Below are 22,770 nucleotides of genomic sequence, written 5' to 3'. Positions count from 1 at the left end.
GTGCTGAATTCAGGCCTGGTAGGCCTCAAACGGGCGAGACTCCATCTTTCTTTCTGCTCCGGCAGCTTGGGATGCTTCTAGGTCAAATGTAATGTTTTAGTTATGAGGTGTTATTGGCTTGGAGAGAACCGGTTCAGGCCGGCCCTTATCGAAGGATTGTATTTTTCTTCATGCCGAAGACACTACATCAGGCCGGCCGGCTGGGAACGTGTCCTTGGTACGGGGAGGTACAAGAATTTGGTGGGCGGCAGGTTACGGGCCGGAATTTTCCATGAGGAAACGCACCTCTATATTAGTGAAAGTCTGAGGCAGTTACATGTTCAGTCCGTAGGCGGCATCTAGCCGTTAGCAGTAAAGCTACTACTTATTCCAGGGAAGACAGACGCCATCTTGAAGGCGGAGAAGAACCGAGAGACAGATACTCTCCTAGCAGAATAGCCAGAGAGGAGAGAGTAGCCGATAAGGAAGAGGTCCCAGTGACTCGGAGAAGGGTGAAGAGAACAGCGCATAGTGGTGCAGACATGTATCCGTGACTGCGGAGGTGTGACTTCCAGGCGAGCCGAGGCACAGACGAGAAGGGAACCTAGATGACCACTGAGTGCAGGCTACACACTACTAAGGTGATGTCGACCCTTTCTTATTAGAGTGTACAACTTAATCTTTCACTTTTCTTTGCAGGTTATGTGTTATATTGTAATGTTATGTGATTGCGTATGTAATGAGTAATAAAGTACCCAGTTTGTAGTGAACCAACATGTGCTGCGTGTTCTTGTATGAGAGGGTAGCCTATTCTTCTAGTCAGCTGTGGCTACATGAACAGATGTTAACCCTGATCAGGTAAGTGGTAACTGAATAAGGGAAAGAGGAGCCCCTCGAACCAGAGAACAGGCTATGCTTGAACTGGCAGTCCTTGTGTGATCTGATGAATAGTGAGACTGATTCCCTTTTTGTATGTTATGGTGATCATAGGATGAACTGTTGTATGAGACTGCCGTCTGGGTAGAGAGGTCTGGATTCGTATGGGATCGCGAGGCCGCCACTTGTGCTGAGACTGCCGTCTGGGTAGAGAGGTCTGGATTCGTATGGGATCGCGAGGCCGCCATTTGTGATACTGTCGTATGGGCAGAGAGGTCTGGATTCGTATGGGATCGCGAGGCCGCCACTTGTGATACTGTCGTATGGGCAGAGAGGTCTGGATTCGTATGGGATCGCGAGGCCGCCACTTGTGCTGAGACTGCCGTCGGGGTAGAGAGGTCTGGATTCGTATGGGATCGCGAGTCCGCCACTTGTGATACTGTCATATGGGCAGAGAGGTCTGGATTCGTATGGGATCGCGAGGCCGCCACTTGTGCTGGGACTGCCGTCTGGGTAGAGAGGTCTGGATTCGTATGGGATCGCGAGGCTGCCACTTGTGATACTGTCGTATGGGCAGAGAGGTCTGGATTCGTATGGGATCGCGAGGCCGCCGCTTGTGATACTGTCGTATGGGCAGAGAGGTCTGGATTCGTATGGGATCGCGAGGCCGCCACTTGTGCTGAGACTGCCGTCTGGGTAGAGAGGTCTGGATTCGTATGGGATCGCGAGGCCGCCATTTGTGATACTGTCGTATGGGCAGAGAGGTCTGGATTCGTATGGGATCGCGAGGCCGCCACTTGTGATACTGTCGTATGGGCAGAGAGGTCTGGATCCGTATGGGATCGCGAGGCCGCCGATTATAAGAGGTCTTGGTATGTATAGTAGGAATTCCCTGTCCTTAGGTGGTAAATATATGTGGTTGCACTATTGTAAACAGGCCCTAGGGAGGGGGTAACGTTCTGGCTGGGTTAGTGAGGCTCTGATGAGCGGGTTCTATCTGATCCGAAAACCCAAGCAGAACATTTGGCGTCACGAACCGTTTACGAAACCTGTGTGCGTTGTGGTTGTATCGTGTTTGCTTTCGGCGCGTGTGTGGTTTCGTTTGTATATTATTTGTATATAATTGTGTGTGTAGTTTTTTTTTCTCTTTCTTCTTTCTCTTTTTCTCTTTTTCTTTCTTTTCCGAGATGTTTTCTAGAAAGTCGAAATCTACTTTTAAGTTGCCCGTTGATATTCACGGTTGGGATTCAACGCCTTATGAAGCCTTAGCCCGTGAGTGGGCTGATTCTACTGGTTTGAGTGAGAATTGGAATTCTTTTTTGGAGCTGGCGGAGCCGGCTAATGTGATTACTTGTTTACAGAAGGCGCCGGTATCTAAGGGTGATGAGCTTCCCGTTTTGGGGCGCAGAGGTTGGATTGTTCTGTCTGCGTACAGGATTCTGCATGAGAGGTTGTTGAAGTTGCAGATATTGCATAAGGATGTGGAAGCGAACTTTGTTGAGATTCAGAATGCTCATACTTTGTTGCGGTGTCAAAATAAGTTGCTTGCTGACAAACTTGAGACGTACCAAACTATTGCCGAGAGGGCGGCTGTGCGAATTGCTCGTTATAAATACAAGAATCGGCGTGGTCAGGTTTCGACGCGAAAGGTGCGTCTGGTCGTGGCGAAAGCCGGACTGGATTGGAATCCTGATGAATGGGATGGTAATATCTGGAACTCGAGTGATTCTCCTTCCTCAGGTGAGGAGTCTGCCAAGCGCGAGTCCTCTCGCTCCGGCCGTGATTGTAAGTCTGCTTCTTGCGCCTCTGATGGTGCACCCCGTGATTGCGCTCGTCCTTCGAGTGGGGTCGATGCTTGTTACACTGATTGTTCCTCTACGTGTACTGGTCGAGCTCCTTGTGATGCTCGTCCCGCGGTCTCGGTGCATGCAGTTTTTCGGCGGAAGTTGCAGCAGGCTCCCGGTGCTCCGAATGGTATTGCTTTAGACTCTGGAGGATTTTACTCAACAAGAAATTAGTGATATTTTGCAGCGATTTCGGCAGCGAGCTGGTGAGACCTTACTCACATGGATGGTGCGCCTTTATGAACTGGGCGCTGCTGGCATTATGTTGGATGCTGGCGATTGTTTGAAGTTTTGTTCCTTGAGTTCGGATTCTACTGTACAGGATCATTTTCGTAACTTTAATGTTGGTGGTCAAATTTCTTTGCTTCAATTGGCGACTGAGGGTTGTAATCAAAAATATCCTACTGAGTCTGACTGGCCTGTGAATGACAAACCGTGGTATACTTTGCGCGATGCTGCACAACGTCTCAAAGAGGAGGTGATGAAAACGGCAATTTTTCTGAATACTGCTGACAGGTTGCTTGATGGTTTGTTGACATCTTCTGTGCGGAATCGTATTATTCGTTCTTCCCCTGTTGCTTATAAGCAGGTCATGATGACTTTATTGATTAATCAGACTGGTAACATATTGTCTATGGTGCTGGAATCGGTACGCCAACTCGGTGAGTTGGGTGAGTGGTTTAAACCTGAACGGCAATCCCGGCCTGACACTCGTACTCCTGGTGACAATAAACTTACTAGACGTGATATGTTTTTTGGTCTTATGGCCGATGGTGTGCGGAAGGAGGACATTGACGGTGAGACTACTTCTCGTTTGTGGGAAATGTTTCGCAAACGTGGCTTGGATCGAAAGGAGGGTGCCCGGCGTGTTCGGACGACTGAGTGTGATCGTGGTTTTTCTGACGGTAGCGGTGATGACGACCGCCGTAGGCGCTCTGATCGTCGTGATGATCAACGTTATGTACGTGATTTGTCCCCCCGTCGTGAGAGAGACAGGGAGAGAGAGGGGGAAAGAGAGAGGGGGAGAGATGATTATGTTAACAGCAGACGTAGAGATGATAGGGATCAATCCCCTGAGTTGAGAAGGAGAGAGGATCAACACAGATTGGCCGATCGAAACCTGCAGTACAATGCAGAGGACAGGAATCCATTTCGTAATGGAGATGGATATGAACAGGAGGTATCGATACCTGGGAAACGTGAGAGTCTTTATCCTGATTTATCCTGGTACACAGAACGCAGTAAAAATGACTAGGAAATAGGTCAAGCTCCAGTACACAGATGGGCTCACAGAGATAATAGACCCTATGTAGATATTGATATTTATTGGAGACATCGTAATGTCCAAAGGGCCCGAGCATTGGTAGATACAGGAGCGGAGGCCACTCTTATTCATGGAAAATCAAAGAAGTTTAAAGGTCAGCCTTTTACAATTACCGGATTAGGTGGAAAGGAAACTCCCGCAGTTCAAACTTTACTTGAAATGAGAATAGGTAGAATTCCTAGAAAAGAATACTCTGTATTAGTGGTACCACTCTTAGAATTCATAATTGGAATTGATATTTTGAAAGGAATGACTTTGCACTTAGATGATGGATGTTACCAATTTGGAACTAAACATTATATATCGTCCAGGCCTGTACGGGTTGGTCGTTTAAGAATGCCCCCCATAAAAGTTCCCCAGGCGACAAAAGTGGTTCGTCAGAAGCAGTATCGTATTCCAGGTGGTCATGAAGAGATTAGTACCACTATTCAGGAGTTGGTGGATGCAGGAGTTATAACCCCAGTTACTTCTGCTTGGAATAATCCTGTTTGGCCTGTACGTAAGAGTGATAATTCTTGGCGCATGTAGGAGAGTGGAATCTGACTAATGGTTGCCCCCAACTTTTTGCCTGGTATTTAAGTGGTTTTTGACTAGTCTGGCTGGGATCCTGCTATCCAGGACCCCAGCCTATCTGCTTTCTCCCTAAAACTGTTGTGAGTACTCTAGGTACAAACCTAATTGGATGCTGGGCATGCCCTACCAGTCCCTTGTAGATGGTACCCTAGGTACCTAGGGCATGGGTCCCCCAGTAGGCCTACCAGGGCTGCAGCACTTATTGTGCCACCCTGGGACAGCCACCCAAACTGACACCACCGGGCCACTACTGTAGCCTGGGTAAGGTGGTGCTAGCACCCCTTACAGGGATGTAGGTACCCTATGTCCCATACCATACAACACATATACTCTCATAGGTCACCCCTATGGCAGGCCCTGGTAATCCTACAGGGCTGGGTGCTGAGGTATGTGTGAGGGGGGACCCCTACGTGAGTGGGACCCCTCTGCAACCTTCGTAAAATCGTTACTGGGTTGTTTGTAGTGTAGCCATACCATATACTCTTAACCGCATTATAAGTTATTGCGTCATCGCTGTAACTTAGGAATGGCTACACAGAACCATATCGTGTTTGGTGTCAAACATGAAGGAATCATACCCCCAGTCCAGCCATGGGCATGGGGGCACGATTCCCCCTTGCTAGGAGGGTGATATGGGAAAAGCGGTAGAATTTGGACACCAATTTAAAAGTGCACATGTACCACAAAATGGCTACTGTTCGCCACCTACACGACTCTGGCTGGCTGTTGCTGGGGAAAACCCCAGCCTCGCCATCTGGACAATAGGGCTCCTGTGGCAGGGAGGTGCCAGCACCTCCCCAGACAGGATATGTGGATTGGAACAGGGTGGGTGCACCAAATGTCCTTTCAGAGTTGCACGTAGGCAGCTGCAGAGCCCCAATTCTGCATACACCGCCTGGAACCGGTTCAGGGGCGTCCTGCCCCTCGCCCAGGCGGGAAACACACAAAGGGGAGTGGGTGTAGCCACCCCTTCCCGCCTCTACTCTGATTGGTAGGCTCTCTCTTGGACCATCCCCTAATCTTGGGGATATAGGGGAATAACTTTGCCCTAGAGCCTTAGATTCGTACAGGACTTCACAGAACTGACCTTCGACGAGCTGCTGCCCAGCTGACTGAAGAAATCTCCCTTGGGATAAAGGAGTTATCCCCCTGCTTGGCAGGCACCTAAAAGACTACAAGATACCCGGTTGGAACTTCGTTGCTCTCACGACCTTCGACGCCTTCCAGCAACCTCGTGGTGGGTCTCCAGTGCATCCCAGCGTCCTGTGAGTGTGCCCAGGAAGTCTGAGCACCCTGGACCACGTGGGTGTCGAGATCCCCGCATACCCCGAGACACCGGCCACCTCTTGTCCAGCACACGACCCCGACCAGTGGGGAAGTTGTGCTTTGGCCCATTCTTGAGCCAACCTTCAAGCAGCATTTGTGCCGGCTCTCAGCTCCCTGGCCCGCTCCGGTGGCCCGTGGGAGCCCTTTTACGCACTCCATTTTGCTGCCTTCCGCGGTCCCTTGTCTCTCGACTTGTGGGCCCTGACGGAGGACAATCTTCTTTTCTAAGAGTTCCCCTGGTTGCTCCAGGCCTGCTCTACGCTCCCTGCAAAGGAGAGCACCCTCAGACCACGTGGGTCTGCACCAGCAGCTGCTTTGTTCATCTTGCGTGGGTTGCGGTTGCCAATGCTTAGTGGATCCAATCGGGACACTAACACCGCAGCGACCCTCAGCCGATGTGGGACAGTCGCCCTCCAGAAGCTGGCCTTCCTTGAAGCCTCCTGGAGCCCGTGACTGCAGAGCCCAGCTGTACCTTCCACACCTGAAGCACCCGACATCCACGAGCTCCTTCCTGTGAGCTCCCTGGTCACTGTGCTGTGACCCAGACTCTGTCCCCTCTGCTTTCAGGTTCATCTTTGTCTTTTCTTCAACTCTAATCTTCACGACTTCAACGACACTTCCAGCTAGCAGCAGTTTGGACTCCTTTTCCATAGAAAATCAGCCCGCGACCCGACACCAGAATCGACCTATGCACCCGGCTTCCCTGGGGCAGGTAACAGTGGTACTTCGGTACTTCCGTGGTGGTGGGCTCTCCAAAGCCTTAAGTCTCAAGCCTTAACTTTGTACTGTTGTTAGAAGTGTCCTTAAACCTTAATTATTCAACCGCGACATTCTCCATAGGCTAACATTGCGATCCCGATAGCAACTTCTCGCACTGCACACGCCTCCCGTGGGTCCCCTTCCTCTTAACTGTGGGTGGATTCTTAAGGGGCCAGCGATCCTGAATGCCCTAGGCATTGCCTGTAGAATTGTCGTGGTTCTTATACCACTATTTTAGTATATGGTTTGGTCCCCCCCTGGGGCCCATTGATTTCTGTGCTATTTATTGTGTTTATAAATGCTTGTTTGAAGTGTAACTTTGCCACTAGCCACATAAAGTGACTGTGGGATTCTGTCTAGAATAAATACATATATTTTATATATATACCTGTGTGGGCTACTCTTTCATTTGGTTATTCAAGAGGTTATTATGGTAAAACAATAAGCTTAACACTCCTTCAAGACTTAGCCTGAAGGCTGCTCTCCACAGCTACCACTAGGATAGCTTTCTTTAAAGGTTGTCTTAAACCTATCATCAATAGGAGTCGAATTGGACTGGTGCAAGGTGTCCCTATAGCTAGGGACAGCATATGCCAGGCCAACTTCTCACATTGGTGTGCAGCGGTGGGATTCAAGCTTGCCATTGTTTTACCAGATAACAAATTGAATTTCTAAAGTGAAAGCCACAAGGTACCAAAGGTACATATAAATTCAAGCTAGAATACAATAAGTTCTACTGAACTTGGAGTTGTGTGTAGAGGGTTTAGCACACCTTGACTACAACTCAAGAGAGGGTTCAGTAGGCCACACTTAGTGTAGGTAGATACATCACTACACTAAAAATGTCTTCAGGTGGCACTAAGGCTATGGAAGGACCCCAGAGGGTCCCTATAGATAAGTATGATAATTTCACCTTTGCAGAGCTCAGGGAAATGTGCACCCTTAGGAGACTGAAGACAGAAAGAGGTGCCAACACAAAACGTCTCAAGGAGATCCTGCTCATAGCAGACTTTATGGAGTCCATAGGATCCAGAGGGACGGACAGAGTGGGTGGGCACCCCTCAGAAGAGGACACTCCCATAGTGGAATCTGATGGGGAACAGGAAGAGGATGAAAATCCTGACCTGGAAGAAACAGACCACTCACAGCATGGAGGTGATGGCTCAAGAGGCACTCCCTCCACCCTTAAAAGGAGAGTGGTGGATCCAAGAAGGAACAGATCCCCCTCAGTGGGATCCAACCATTCTAGGAGATCCAAAGGGTCCTCTGCCTCTTCTCAGAGAAGAGAATCCTCTCATGAGAGGAAATGCAGACTGATCAAATTTGAGCAGGCTAAGCTTGAGCTTAAAAGAGAACAGTTAGCATTGGACAGGGAAACCCTGGAGCTTCAGAAAGCTTCAAGAAAGTGGGGTCTAGAGATCCCTGGTGGCAGTAAGGAAACCCCTAGAGTTAGAGAGAAAATCCCTGACAATAGGAACCTCCACAAGATTGTGCCCCCCTATCAGAATGGGGATGATATCCACAAATGGATATCTGCTCTTGAAAGGGCCTGTAGAGTACAGAGGGTCCCTGTAGAGCAGTGGGCAGCAATCCTGTGGCTCTCCTTTTCAGATAAAGGTAGAGACAAGCTCCTCTCTGTAAGAGAAGAGGATGCTGATGATTATTATGTCCTGAAAGCTGCTTTAATAGATGGGTTTGGCTTAACCACTGATCAATACAGACTTAAGTTCAGAGACACCCAGAAAGCACAGAATCAGGATTGGGTAGACTTTGTGGATTGTGCAACCAAGGCACTGGAAGGTTGGTTAAATGGCAGTAAAGTTAATGATTATCAAGGATTGTATAATCTCATTATGAGGGAGCAGATTCTTAATAATTGTCAGAACCAACTTTTACACCAGCACCTGGTGGACTCTGATCTGACCTCTCCCCAAGAATTGGGAAAGAAGGCAGACAAATGAGTCAGAACCAGGATTAGGCCTAAGAACCAAGTTGGTGACCAGAAGAAGGATTCCACTAAGCCCAAAGAGAAAGGTGGGGATGATAAACAAGAAAAGTCCTCTGAAGGGCCCCAACAACCCAGTGCTGGGGGTGGGTCCCAAAATACTTCCTCTAATAACAAGAAACCATATTGCCATGTGTGTAAGAAGCCTGGCCACTGGAAAACTGACTCCAGCTGTCCAAAGAATGGCAATAAAGAGAATGTTCCTCCAAAACCAGCTCCAACACCTCCTGTTACTACTAGTAGTAATCCCCCAGGTGGTGGGAGTGCACCCAAAAACTTAGTTGGGTTCTCTTTGGGGACACCAGTGGACTCTGGCCTAGCCAGGTCCCCTGCATTAGCAACTATGGTCTGTGATGGTGGCATGGGGTTTGCCAACTTTACCATGAGTCCCAGTATTCTGGGCAGGTACAGACAAGAACCAATAATCAATGGTCAGAAGGCTGTGGCCTATAAGGACACAGGGGCCAGTGTCACCATGGTGACCAAGAGACTAGTGCCCCTAGATCAGCTTTTACCTGGGTTTAGCTACCAGGTGACCAATATAGATGGAATCAGGACAGATCATCCCATGGCAGTGATAAATCTCAGCTGGGGAGGGGTCACTGGCCCCAAGAGAGTGGCAGTGTCCCCAAACTTGCCTGTAGATTGTCTACTGGGGAATGATCTAGAAATCTCAGCCTGGGCTGAGGTTGACCACAAGGCCCATTTGAAAATGGTAGGAATCCCTGAGAGAGTGGATGAGACCCTGAGGGCCTCACCTCCACCCCAGGAGAAAATAGAAAGAGTGAAGCCTGAAACTATGGATCACTCTACCCAAACAGAGAGCATAGGGGAAGAGGAACAGTCCTCCCCCCACCAGACTACAGGTAAGGGTCAAGTTTCTCAGGGAACTGATCCTGCCCCTTGTGAAGTAACTGCCCCAGAAGTGGACAGGCCTGACCTGCCCACCTCTCTGATGGCAGGGGATCCCTCCAAGGTGGTACCCAGTCTGGAGCAGGTATCCTGCCCCTCTCTACCCTGCCTCAGTCAGCCCAGGGCTGCAGAGGGCAGGGAGGTCAGTGGACCCTTATTGGGCCCCTGCCCAGAGGAACCCCCTCATCAACAGATTAGGGACACCCAGCAGAGTAGTTTCAGCCAGGTGAATATTCCTCTACAAACTGAGGGATCCCCCTTACCCCTAGGTATAGGCACCCCTCAAATGGATGTTGTTGAGCACAGGGAAACCTGGGGCCTAGCTGCCCCAAACCTTCCAGTGCCCTCCACTATTCCAGCCAAAGGGATCCAACCCCCAGCTGTAGGCAGCCAGAGGTTGACCCTTAGGGCCAGATATGACACAGTCATGGGTAGAAAGGCTTCCATAGTGGCCAGTGATCTGAGGGGGTTGAGACCAACCCAAGTAGGGTCTCACTTCCAGACTCAGACACCCCACCAGCCCACCTCTGACCCAAAAACCAATACAGGTAATTTCCCTAGACTTTGGAGAAACTCTAGAACCCCTTGGGGTAGGATTTCCCAAGTGGACCATGACACAGGGAGCAACCATGTTAGTACAGGTTCTTCCTTATATGGCCACTCAGGAAATAAAGGCTTATCTGGACAAGGGTAGCCTTATCTCCTTTCGTTTGGGGGGGGGGGTTATGTAGGAGAGTGGAATCTGACTAATGGTTGCCCCCAACTTTTTGCCTGGTATTTAAGTGGTTTTTGACTAGTCTGGCTGGGATCCTGCTATCCAGGACCCCAGCCTATCTGCTTTCTCCCTAAAACTGTTGTGAGTACTCTAGGTACAAACCTAATTGGATGCTGGGCATGCCCTACCAGTCCCTTGTAGATGGTACCCTAGGTACCTAGGGCATGGGTCCCCCAGTAGGCCTACCAGGGCTGCAGCACTTATTGTGCCACCCTGGGACAGCCACCCAAACTGACACCACCGGGCCACTACTGTAGCCTGGGTAAGGTGGTGCTAGCACCCCTTACAGGGATGTAGGTACCCTATGTCCCATACCATACAACACATATACTCTCATAGGTCACCCCTATGGCAGGCCCTGGTAATCCTACAGGGCTGGGTGCTGAGGTATGTGTGAGGGGGGACCCCTACGTGAGTGGGACCCCTCTGCAACCTTCGTAAAATCGTTACTGGGTTGTTTGTAGTGTAGCCATACCATATACTCTTAACCGCATTATAAGTTATTGCGTCATCGCTGTAACTTAGGAATGGCTACACAGAACCATATCGTGTTTGGTGTCAAACATGAAGGAATCATACCCCCAGTCCAGCCATGGGCATGGGGGCACGATTCCCCCTTGCTAGGAGGGTGATATGGGAAAAGCGGTAGAATTTAGACACCAATTTAAAAGTGCACATGTACCACAAAATGGCTACTGTTCGCCACCTACACGACTCTGGCTGGCTGTTGCTGGGGAAAACCCCAGCCTCGCCATCTGGACAATAGGGCTCCTGTGGCAGGGAGGTGCCAGCACCTCCCCAGACAGGATATGTGGATTGGAACAGGGTGGGTGCACCAAATGTCCTTTCAGAGTTGCACGTAGGCAGCTGCAGAGCCCCAATTCTGCATACACCGCCTGGAACCGGTTCAGGGGCGTCCTGCCCCTCGCCCAGGCGGGAAACACACAAAGGGGAGTGGGTGTAGCCACCCTTTCCCGCCTCTACTCTGATTGGTAGGCTCTCTCTTGGACGATCCCCTAATCTTGGGGATATATGGGAATAACTTTGCCCTAGAGCCTTAGATTCATACAGGACTTCACAGAACTGACCTTCGACGAGCTGCTGCCCAGCTGACTGAAGAAATCTCCCTTGGGATAAAGGAGTTATCCCCCTGCTTGGCAGGCACCTAAAAGACTACAAGATACCCGGTTGGAACTTCGTTGCTCTCACGACCTTCGACGCCTTCCAGCAACCTCGAGGTGGGTCTCCAGTGCATCCCAGCGTCCTGTGAGTGTGCCCAGCAAGTCTGAGCACCCTGGACCACGTGGGTGTCGAGATCCCCGCATACCCCGAGACACCGGCCACCTCTTGTCCAGCACACGACCCCGACCAGTGGGGAAGTTGTGCTTTGGCCCATTCTTGAGCCAACCTTCAAGCAGCATTTGTGCCGACTCTCAGCTCCCTGGCCCGCTCCGGTGGCCCGTGGGAGCCCTTTTACACACTCCATTTTGCTGCCTTCCGCGGTCCCTTGTCTCTCGACTTGTGGGCCCTGACGGAGAACAATCTTCTTTTCTAAGAGTTCCCCTGGTTGCTCCAGGCCTGCTCTACGCTCCCTGCAAAGGAGAGCACCCTCAGACCACGTGGGTCTGCACCAGCAGCTGCTTTGTTCATCTTGCGTGGGTTGCGGTTGCCAATGCTTAGTGGATCCAATCGGGACACTAACACCGCAGCGACCCTCAGCCGACGTGGGACAGTTGCCCTCCAGAAGCTGGCCTTCCTTGAAGCCTCCCGGAGCCCGTGACTGCAGAGCCCAGCTGTACCTTCCACACCTGAAGCACCCGACATCCACGAGCTCCTTCCTGTGAGCTCCCTGGTCACTGTGCTGTGACCCAGACTCTGTCCCCTCTGCTTTCAGGTTCATCTTTGTCTTTTCTTCAACTCTAATCTTCACGACTTCAACGACACTTCCAGCTAGCAGCAGTTTGGACTCCTTTTCCATAGAAAATCAGCCCGCGACCCGACACCAGAATCGACCTATGCACCCGGCTTCCCTGGGGCAGGTAACAGTGGTACTTCGGTACTTCCGTGGTGGTGGGCTCTCCAAAGCCTTAAGTCTCAAGCCTTAACTTTGTACTGTTGTTAGAAGTGTCCTTAAACCTTAATTATTCAACCGCGACATTCTCCATAGACTAACATTGCGATCCCGATAGCAACTTCTCGCACTGCACACGCCTCCCGTGGGTCCCCTTCCTCTTAACTGTGGGTGGATTCTTAAGGGGCCAGCGATCCTGAATGCCCTAGGCATTGCCTGTAGAATTGTCGTGGTTCTTATACCACTATTTTAGTATATGGTTTGGTCCCCCCCTGGGGCCCATTGATTTCTGTGCTATTTATTGTGTTTATAAATGCTTGTTTGAAGTGTAACTTTGCCACTAGCCACATAAAGTGACTGTGGGATTCTGTCTAGAATAAATACATATATTTTATATATATACCTGTGTGGGCTACTCTTTCATTTGGTTATTCAAGAGGTTATTATGGTAAAACAATAAGCTTAACACTCCTTCAAGACTTAGCCTGAAGGCTGCTCTCCACAGCTACCACTAGGATAGCTTTCTTTAAAGGTTGTCTTAAACCTATCATCAATAGGAGTCGAATTGGACTGGTGCAAGGTGTCCCTATAGCTAGGGACAGCATATGCCAGGCCAACTTCTCACAGCGCATGACTGTTGATTATCGAGAATTGAATAGACACACACCCTCTTTGACTGTTGCAGTACCGGATGTTATTACCCTAATTGAAAGAATCCAAAAACATCCAGGTACATGGTATGCGTCCATTGATATTGCTAATGCTTTCTTTTCAATTCCGATTGCCCCTGAGTGTCAGGAACAATTCAGTTTTACGTGGAACGGGCGTCAGATGACGTTTAGGAGTCTTCCCCAGGGCTATGTGCATAGTCCTACGATATGTCACCGGCTGGTGGCAGAGCATTTGGCTGAGGTACCGGTTCATCCGCAAATTCAGATATGTCACTATATCGATGATATTTTGATCCAAGGCGAAACACAAGAAGAAGTTCAGACCCAATTGGACAGAGTCATTGAGTGCCTGCGTGAGAAAGGTTGGGAAATCAACCCGGACAAATTACAAGGTCCGTCCCAGGCTGTGAAATGTTTGGGTATTAATTGGCATGAGGGGCACCGAGAAGTGATCCCTCAGGTTAAACAGAAAATTCTTGATTTTGCAGTTCCGAGGAATAGGAAAGAAGCCCAAAGCTTCATTGGTTTGTTTGGTTTTTGGCGCCAGCATATTCCTCATTTGAGTCAAATATTGGCCCCTTTGTACCATGTCACTCGTAAAAAGAATGCATTTGAATGGGATAAACCACAGCAAGATGCGTTCAGTCTGGCAAAAGAAGCAATTCAGCATGCTCTGGATTTATGGCCTGTATGTGATGGTGATGTGGATTTGAATGTGTCTGTACAAGGCCTTTATGCGAATTGGAGTTTGTGGCAGAAACAAGGCAAGAGTAGAGTACCGTTAGGTTTCTGGACCAAAAAGTTACCTGATGCTGGTGAGCGTTATACACCTTTTGAGAAACAGTTACTTGCATGTTATTGGGCTCTGGTGGATACCGAGCAATTGACTTTGGGACATGATATAGTTTTGCGACCTGAAATTCCTATCATGCAGTGGGTTATGAGTTCGCCGAAAACTCACCGAATTGGACACGCTCAAGAGGCGAGTGTGATTAAATGGAAATGGTATATACAAGACAGGGCACGTGTGGGACAAAAAGGAGTTGCATCTTTGCATGAGCAGGTGGCACGGGCGCCATCGACTGAGACTGAGAGTGAATGTTCCGTACCTTTAGTACAGGAGTCTCCTGTTCAGTGGGGTAGACCTTTTGATGATTTGTCCGCAGAGGACAGAAACCATGTCTGGTTTACGGATGGTTCAGCAAGGTTCATAGGGACGAAACGGCATTGGAAGGCGGTCTCCTATAATCCGATCACACAAAAATTGCTGAGCACAACTGGTGAGGGTAAGAGCAGTCAATTTGCTGAACTCTATGCTGTTTATCAAGTTCTGAAACAAGAGTTACCTGGCACATGTCATATTTTCACCGATTCTTGGTCTACTGCCAATGGACTGGCAGTTTGGTTACCTACTTGGCATTCCCATAGTTGGAAAATCCATTCAAAAGAACTGTGGGGAAAAGAATTATGGCAGGAGATTTGGGAAATGCTCCCACAGAGTACTGTTACAATCTTCCATGTGGATGCTCATACCCCGATAGACTCTCTTGACAAATTCTTTCATAACATTGCAGATGAGAAATCTAAAATTGCTGAGGCAGTGGTGGACAGGCAAGATTCTGATATTGCGGGATTGGCGAAATGGGCCCACCAGAAAGCAGGACACTTTGGAGAGAAAGCCACTAGCAGGTGGGCTGTTGATCGAGGAATTTATATTCCCCTAGATTTAATCAAAAATGTTATTCTACATTGTCCCATTTGTCAGCATATCAGGCAGCGCAAAGTGCCCCAAACTGTTAAAGGTCATTTACATCGCGGGAAATTGCCCGCTCAAATTTGGCAGATTGATTACATCGGTCCACTTCCTATGAGTAGGAATTGTCAATATGTTTGCACTATTGTTGATACATACAGTGGCCTGTTGGTGGCCCTTCCCTCTAAGCAAGCTACCCAATTGAATACTATTAAAACAGTGGAATTGATTATGATGTATTATGGTGTGCCATTCCAAATTCAATCTGATAATGCATCCCATTTTCGTGGAAGATTGGTACAGGAATTCTGTGTGGAAAACAATATTGAATGGGTGTTTCATATACCATATTATCCACAGGCCTCGGGTCTTGTGGAGAGGTTGAATGGCCTGCTGAAAGATCAGTTACGTAAATTAACAGATGACAAGTATAAAAATTGGCGAGACTTTTTGCCTCAAGCGCTATTGATTTTGAATAACCGTCCTTTTCTAAATGCTGAATCCCCACTTATGCGTTTGTTTCCTCCGAATGTTGATGCTAAGCCCAATGAAATCAGAGAGACTGTGATGTACTGGGAAATTACTCCCGGAGCTTTGGCTCCATGTAGAGCGACCCCAGGGTCGGCAGGTTTAGACTTGCATGCCATGGATGACACCGTTATAAAAAGTAAGGATCGAGTCATCATTGAAACTGGTGTTGGTGTTCATATACCAACTGGGAATTTCGGATTAATCGCCCCTAGATCGGGGCTGGCTGTAAAAGGCATTCAGGTGCTTGGAGGAATCATTGATAGTGATTATCAGGGAGAGATTAAGGTGCTCCTGCTGAATAGCAGTGAGGTTGACTTACTGATACATCAAACTGACCGAGTGGCTCAATTGCTAATAATGCCTGTTTTCAGTGGTGAGATCACAAAAGGCACTGCCCCAACGTTGCTAACTGTACGAGGCCAGAAAGGTTTTGGCTCCACAGATAATCCTGGGGCCAGAGTTTGGGTGCAGTCGCCTAAGAATCCCCCTGAACAAGCAGAAGTCATTGCAACCGGTCAAGACAACACCATTTTAGTTATGAGACCAGGGAAAGATAGCTGGGAAGCAGTCCCGGCTGACAAATGTTACTTACGAGAATGAATAATGCCTGTATTTGATTCTCTTTCAGATCATTCTTTGGACTGTTGCTGCAGGATGTGTCGGCGTTGGACTCCTTTTGGGCTGGTACGACGAGAGAGGAGGGATCCCATCAACCCGGGCTGAGTTGAGAACCCGAGTGTCGCGTTCCTTCGCTGCGTGGGATTCGTCGTCGAACTTTTGGATTACATTAGCCAAACAAGTGACTAAAGCCCCTCATTTCTGTTTGACACCGATGAGATCGGTGTCTGACATTCTAGCGACTTGTTTAGTTGCTGTCCCTGCTTCATTGGAGACTTTGACTCATATTTTTAATATATCGAATGCTCGCCCCAATGTTCTTCTGGGCGATTTTGCTGCCCATGAGTATTGCCCCTTGTGTACTGTACTGTCAGACCCGATACCCCCCATCCAGTCCCAAATAGTTACCTATAATATCACACAGGGTGATTTGTGTTTTTTCCTTACTTGTGATCCTAGTGCGATTTCTGAATGTATGCGTTTAAGATTGAAAGGTGCCACTTCATTCACCGCTCATGAACGAACTTTGTGCCTTCGAAGGACACCGAAAACATGTACTTCTGTTCAGAATAACATGACTTGCAAGAGTTTGGTAGTTACCCCCAGTCATTATCGCACGATGTTACTACCTGCCGGATGGCTTTTCTCATGTGGTAATACTTCCTGGCCATATATTCCCGCAAATATTTCTGGAGGCCCTTGTGCCATTACTAGACTGAGCTTGTTAATGTTTTCATCACATCCGAATGCCAACTCTCGTGTGATTCGAGATACAGTGAGGTTACAGGAGGATTGTGACTTATCTTTGCATTTATATTCCAAGTCTGAATACCTTAGCCTGGCTATTTCAATTGTTGGTGTTCCTGCTTTGGCAGTTTATAATGCCAAATCTATTGGGAAAATGGCCTGCTGGATGGTAAAATCCATCAATCATACTTCTACAGTCCTGTCTGACATGCTATTAGACGCCCAGGGTGAACGTAGGGCTATCTTGCAAAATCGAGCGGCCATTGATTATCTTTTGCTTAAACATGGACACGATTGTTCTGATTTTGAGGGTCTTTGTTGTTTTAACTTGTCGGATCATACAAAATCCATTCAAGCTCACATTGATAAACTACATGACTTGACAGAAGAAGTTAGAAAACACATTGACCAGGGCTGGTTTGACTGGCTCTTTAATTGGTTACCTGATTTGCATATGTTACGTCAGATATTAGGAGGTATTCTGATTACTATCGGCATTTTGATTTCTATCTGTTGCTTTATTCAGTGTATTCCTTCACTACTTCAATTCTGCACACCTGGTACTAGACATAGATCAGTTAGTCTTGTTTCATATTATTCTTCCACAGATATTAGTTCTGTTTAATGAATGTATAATAGACTGAAGTCAAGGGTGAAATGTTCTGCTCGATTTTCCCGGCCTTCTTGTGAGGAACAATGATGGAATGTGACTTCAGTCTCTTATCATTCAAGTCTAAGGGTTAGAGTAGTGAATGGAGCCTATTTACTAGGCACTTCGACATGATTCTGTGCTCTTCCCCATAGATCAGGGCTTGCACACATAGCCTAGGGGATAGATTCGTTAGTATTAGGGATAACCTGTCCTCCAGTGAGGGTATTTCATGGAGCCGTGCTGAATTCAGGCCTGGTAGGCCTCAAACGGGAGAGACTCCATCTTTCTTTCTGCTCCGGCAGCTTGGGATGCTTCTAGGTCAAATGTAATGTTTTAGTTATGAGGTGTTATTCGCTTGGAGAGAACCGGTTCAGGCCGGCCCTTATCGAAGGATTGTATTTTTCTTCATGCCGAAGACACTACATCAGGCCGGCCGGCTGGGAACGTGTCCTTGGTACGGGGAGGTACAAGAATTTGGTGGGCGGCAGGTTACGGGCCGGAATTTTCCATGAGGAAACGCACCTCTATATTAGTGAAAGTCTGAGGCAGTTACATGTTCAGTCCGTAGGCGGCATCTAGCCGTTAGCAGTAAAGCTACTACTTATTCCAGGGAAGACAGACGCCATCTTGAAGGCGGAGAAGAACCGAGAGACAGATACTCTCCTAGCAGAATAGCCAGAGAGGAGAGAGTAGCCGATAAGGAAGAGGTCCCAGTGACTCGGAGAAGGGTGAAGAGAACAGCGCATAGTGGTGCAGACATGTATCCGTGACTGCGGAGGTGTGACTTCCAGGCGAGCCGAGGCACAGACGAGAAGGGAACCTAGATGACCACTGAGTGCAGGCTACACACTACTAAGGTGATGTCGACCCTTTCTTATTAGAGTGTACAACTTAATCTTTCACTTTTCTTTGCAGGTTATGTGTTATATTGTAATGTTATGTGATTGCGTATGTAATGAGTAATAAAGTACCCAGTTTGTAGTGAACCAACATGTGCTGCGTGTTCTTGTATGAGAGGGTAGCCTATTCTTCTAGTCAGCTGCGGCTACATGAACAGATGTTAACCCTGATCAGGTAAGTGGTAACTGAATAAGGGAAAGAGGAGCCCCTCGAACCAGAGAACAGGCTATGCTTGAACTGGCAGTCCTTGTGTGATCTGATGAATAGTGAGACTGATTCCCTTTTTGTATGTTATGGTGATCATAGGATGAACTGTTGTATGAGACTGCCGTCTGGGTAGAGAGGTCTGGATTCGTATGGGATCGCGAGGCCGCCACTTGTGCTGAGACTGCCGTCTGGGTAGAGAGGTCTGGATTCGTATGGGATCGCGAGGCCGCCATTTGTGATACTGTCGTATGGGCAGAGAGGTCTGGATTCGTATGGGATCGCGAGGCCGCCACTTGTGATACTGTCGTATGGGCAGAGAGGTCTGGATTCGTATGGGATCGCGAGGCCGCCACTTGTGCTGAGACTGCCGTCGGGGTAGAGAGGTCTGGATTCGTATGGGATCGCGAGGCCGCCACTTGTGATACTGTCGTATGGGCAGAGAGGTCTGGATTCGTATGGGATCGCGAGGCCGCCACGTGTGCTGAGACTGCCGTCTGGGTAGAGAGGTCTGGATTCGTATGGGATCGCGAGGCCGCCACTTGTGATACTGTCGTATGGGCAGAGAGGTCTGGATTCGTATGGGATCGCGAGGCCGCCGCTTGTGATACTGTCGTATGGGCAGAGAGGTCTGGATTCGTATGGGATCGCGAGGCCGCCACTTGTGCTGAGACTGCCGTCTGGGTAGAGAGGTCTGGATTCGTATGGGATCGCGAGGCCGCCATTTGTGATACTGTCGTATGGGCAGAGAGGTCTGGATTCGTATGGGATCGCGAGGCCGCCACTTGTGATACTGTCGTATGGGCAGAGAGGTCTGGATCCGTATGGGATCGCGAGGCCGCCGATTATAAGAGGTCTTGGTATGTATAGTAGGAATTCTCTGTCCTTAGGTGGTAGATATATGTGGTTGCACTATTGTAAACAGGCCCTAGGGAGGGGGTAACGTTCTGGCTGGGTTAGTGAGGCTCTGATGAGCGGGTTCTATCTGATCCGAAAACCCAAGCAGAACAGCCAGTGTGAGGGATGAGGCTGCTACAATCATTTTCAGACAGGCAGATAGGGCTTTATCAGCAAGCTGGTTCATCTCCTTCCCTTTTTGTTGCCAGATTTCGGAACACATCCCAAGCCTAAAGCCAACTACAATATAGCCCAAATGTACCCCAGTAGCACCAATCCAAGTGCTGTGGCACTCTGAGGGGAAGGGATTAAGATTTGCTGCAGGGTTTGGGGCTAGGCCGGCTTGCATAGGCGGTGTGTGGAGAGCCTCCTCCTGCTGATTTCTTCCTTCACCTCTAGTGAAGCCTTTCAGGGCAGGAGAGTGGGTGAGAACCGGTAGCCCAGTTTTGATCAAACAATGAGGCAGTCCTCTCTCCTGCGTGGCATTGTCAAAGAAACGCAGGATCCGGAGGACAGCACATTGTGACCCAGTCCTGAAAAGAAAGAACTAGATAATCCTGCTGCATCTTAAGCGTGGCAGAAACTACCTTCTGTTAAGCACTTCAATCGCACTTCTTTTGCAGTGGTGCTCCGAGCTCATGGCCATCGTAGGCATTGGCTAAAGCAGCAAAAACTCTGCTTGACACTAACCCTGTTCGGGTCTACTAGTAACTGGGAGCGTGTCCCCAGCTAAGGAGCAATACATAAACATACATTTCTAGCTCAATACACACAAAGACACAATGGCATTTAGAAATAACCACAATAAGCAATATGGACAAAATGGAATGTGTACCATGGCAATCTATGTGAGCCTCCCCTGATCCCACCCCTTGATGAACCATTAACACCTTCATTTGAAATGTAATGTGCACATCTTGTACTATATACCATCGAAAGTTGTGACATCTGTATGCGATCCCGACTATGTAACACTGTAACAAGTAACGATTTCCTGCGTGTAACGACCATCATGCTTCACTGTACTAATAAACAGAGTTATAAAAAAATAAAAAAATAAAAATAACCACAGTAGGTGGGCACATGAAGAAGTCATTATTTGCTTGCACAACTGGGGACAATGTTGCCCAGTTGTATGGGAAAAAAGCTTCTCAAACTCTCTGACCCTATAGAGTTATTCAAAAAGGAAGGTTGACAGGCGTAGAAGATAGGCAACATCTTTACCAGATCCAGAGATGGCACATCCCCCCTTTTCCCCTATCTAACAAGTTCTAGGAACAGTCCACTAGATAGCCAACCTCAAACTGGCAGAATCACTCAAAGTTTGACAATAACTCTTCTCTGAACCTGACTCCACCCAGGTTAAACTGGATTCATCCCTTCAAGACTTTTTTATTTTTTTAATTTTATTTATCAAGTTTCATACAAACTGAGTCAACATATGGTTCCAGTACATACAATACGGTCTGAGCGCAATCGACATGGTACAAGGGTTCCAGCATATGATACAATAGCAGTAGAGGCATGAAGGCACAATGACCAGGGTTCAGTGGAGACCAATAAACGTGCTAGTGTCAGCTCCGATGTGCGGATACAGGTCCATGGTCCAACAGTGCGCACTCGTTAAAGGTTAGAAGCAGGCAGACCCCCCCACCCGGCGGAGGTCCCACTGGAGCCCAAAGAGTATGAATCCAGAAGAGTGTGTCCAGTAGCAGCTCCCCTGGGAAGGCGGTGTGGGGGGGCTAGTCAGTAGTGGGTCTGACAGGGTGTTCAATGAGGTATGTGGTGAGGGGGGCCCATATGTCACGGGGTCTGGAGGATGTGGGGAGGAGGTCCGCGTTGGCAGTCAGCTGCTCCTGCCAAAGGATCATGTCGCTGAGCCAGACCTTAAACTTTGGTGCCCTGCCCCTACCCCACCTACAAGCTACCCTGCGTCTGGCCAAAAGCGTAGTGACAGTGATGAATTTACAGTGTGCCGCTGGCAGCTCAGCCGTGTAACCAAGCAATGCAAGTAATGGGGATCTCGTTATCTTCAGGGGCGTCATGAGCTCCAGAGCATCAAAAATCTTTTGTCAATATGAATGCACTACCCCACAGTCCCAGAACAAATGTAGAAAACCCGCATTATCTGATCTACACCTATCACATCGTGCGTTGTCCCACAGTCCGTATCGATGTAAGCGGATGGGTGTATAATACAGTCAATGGAGGAATTTGTAGTGGGTGATGCGTAAACATCTATTTGAGGACACAAGCTCAGTCTGTTTGCAGCAGTAATCCCACTGCAAGTCTGTAATGTTGTGTCCCAGGTCTGCGCACCATTTGGCACGCACCAGGTACTGAACGTATTCAATGTCCATGTAGAGGCTGTGGTATAGTGTGGACACAAGGTGTGAGGCTTCTGGGGTGCGCAGTATGTGATGGAGTGGGGCGACCGTGGGGGGCTCCCGTGGGTATGATGGTGTGTGTTCCCTTACGCCCTGTCTTAAACGCACATAGAGAAAGACATCCATAGGGGAGGACGGGGCCTTTTGAAAAAGTTGCGCCATGGTCCTGAATTTGCCATTCAGATAAAGGTCTCCCCAGCATGTGATGCCGTGCTTAGTCTTAGTCTGAGAGAAAATTCCCTCTTGAAGTAGGGGCATTTCGGGATGATACATGAGAGGCAGCAGTGGGGAGTAGAGCATCAGCGCCCTGAGTAGGTGGGAGAGACGTTGCCAGGCCTTGACAGTACAATCTACCGAAGATAGTCCCTCTGGGCGGCCCCCAGGGCAAGACAGAAGAAACCCGTCCAGTGGAATGAGATGTGCCAGCCAGTGCTCCGTAGCAACCTGAGGCATGTACCTGGGAGGATGGAACCAATAATGCGCGAAGTGCGCCTGAGCACACAGATAGTATAGTTCAAAATTGAGTACATCGAACCCCCCCTGCGATTAAAGGCGAGTAAGTATATCCCACTGCAGACGTGGCTGCTTACCCCCCCTACGAGTCGAATGAGCTCCGACCGAAGCATCTTAAAAAGGGTTAGCCAGGATACAACGGTATGAAACCTGCCTGGTCGGGCAGCACCAGTTTCTCCATCAGGAGACTTAGCCGGTTCGCTAGGAGTTTTGCAAGGATCTTTGCGGCGGTATTAATAAGGGACAGGGGCCTGTACGAATCGCACGGTCAGCGGGCTTGCCAGGCTTCAAGAGGGAGACGATAAGCGCTTCCCTCATGGTGTCCGGAAGAATCTGAGCCTCCCAAGCCTCCTCGTAAACCTCCCGTAATATGGGTATTAACTGCTCCATGTAGGCCTTGTAAAAGTCTACTCGTAGACCGACGGAGCCCGGGGCCCTCCCAGATTTAATTTT

Source organism: Triturus cristatus, chromosome 2_1, assembly GCF_964204655.1.
Source record: "Triturus cristatus chromosome 2_1, aTriCri1.1, whole genome shotgun sequence".
Taxonomy (NCBI): Eukaryota; Metazoa; Chordata; class Amphibia; order Caudata; family Salamandridae; genus Triturus; species Triturus cristatus.
This window is presented reverse-complemented; position numbering follows the sequence as displayed.